Below are 1,684 nucleotides of genomic sequence, written 5' to 3'. Positions count from 1 at the left end.
TGCCCACTTATATGCTGAATCATGTATTTCTTCCCGTCACAAACAGAAGACTTCCAAGGCTTCCTGTCTTTGACCCATTTTCTTCCACTTCCAATTTTTCTACCTTTTGAACTATAACTGTATTCTACAATAATTATTTACTTTTCTACTCTAGGACAGAAGCTTCCTGCAACTAAAAAAGGAGTGAGTACCTAAAGCTTTCTTTTGCTGCTTTTTTTTGTTTTGAGATAGGGTTTCTTTGTGCAGCCCTGGCTATTCTATAACCTTCTCTGCAGAACAAGTTGGCCTCCTACTCACAGATATCCACCTGCCTCTGCCTCCCAAGTGCTGGGATTAAAGGCGTGCGCCTCTATCACCCGGCTCATCTTTGAGTTTATAATCCTATTGACAAGCAGATATGGATTAGAGCAAACTCTAATCCTAAACTCATTCTCAGAAGTCTTATAAATAAGGGTTAGTCCTCAAGCCAACATGAGTCCAGAGGGTCTGCAACTTTTCTCAAAGGTCAAATAGCAGATAGTTTTTAGGCTTTGTGGGCCAAGGGGCAAAATCGAGTCTATTGTATAGGAAATTCTATAAGCATTGCAACTGTACCTTAACAGTAAAGGCTAGAGAGGTGGCCCAGTGGTTACAAATGTGCCTCAGTTCCCAGCACCCACACTATGGCTCACACATCCCCTCCAGTAACAGGGGCTGACATCCTGACATCCTCAAGTTTCTATTTGTACTTAGTCACAGAAGTCCTAAAGAATGGGACATGTATCTGTTTAGCAAAGTTTGTACATTCTTGGTGCACACGGCATAAAAGGGGATATGACATTAGTCCAAGTGAAAACAACCACTACAAATAATTCATCACGAGACAGCAAACACAGGGCTGTAGATGTGTCTCAGACATTAAAAGCACTTACTGCTCTTGGAGAGGACCTGGGCTCAGTATCCAGCACACACATGATGGCTGACAGCCATCCATAACTCTAGTTCCAAGGGATCTGATGCTTTCTTTTACCCTCCCTGGACACCAGGCACACACTTCATATACACACATGCAGGAGAACATACACATAAAAATAAATAAAATGAGCCAGGTGGTGGTGCACACCTTTAATCCCAGCACTCGGAAGGCAGAGGCAGGTGGATCTCTGTGAGTTTGAGGCCAACCTGGTCTACAAGAGCTAGTTCCAGGAAAGGCTCCAGAACTACTGAGAAACCCTGTCTCGAAAAACCAAAAAAAAAAAAAAAAAAAAAAGTAAACATACATAAATTTAAAATGTAAATGGGAGGGCTGGAGAGATGGCTCAGTGGTTGGGAGCACTGACTGCTCTCCCAAAGGTCCTGAGTTCGGTTCCCGGCGACCACATGGTGGCTCACAACCATCCGTGGGGAGATCTGGTGCCCTCTTCTGGCCTGCAGGTACACACACAAACAGAATACTGACAATACTGTATACATAATAAATAAATATTAAGAAGAAAAAAAAAAGAAAAAAAATGTAAATGGGAAAGCACACAATTTTTTTTTTTAAATGCTGAGATGGCTGAGTTCGAAGCCCAGGACCCACACGGAAGGGGAGACCTGACCACTCTAAGTTGTCCTCTGACCTCTGCACACATGGTTTGGCTGTACATATCCCACCTCCCCTCCAAATAAATACATGTAAAAAAGATATATGTAACTTAGAAAA

The sequence above is a fragment of the Microtus oregoni genome, unplaced genomic scaffold (genome assembly GCF_018167655.1).
Source record: "Microtus oregoni isolate MIOR12 unplaced genomic scaffold, Mior012 000021F_ref0000039, whole genome shotgun sequence".
NCBI classification, from domain to species: Eukaryota; Metazoa; Chordata; class Mammalia; order Rodentia; family Cricetidae; genus Microtus; species Microtus oregoni.
Note: the sequence above shows the minus strand (reverse complement) of the source record.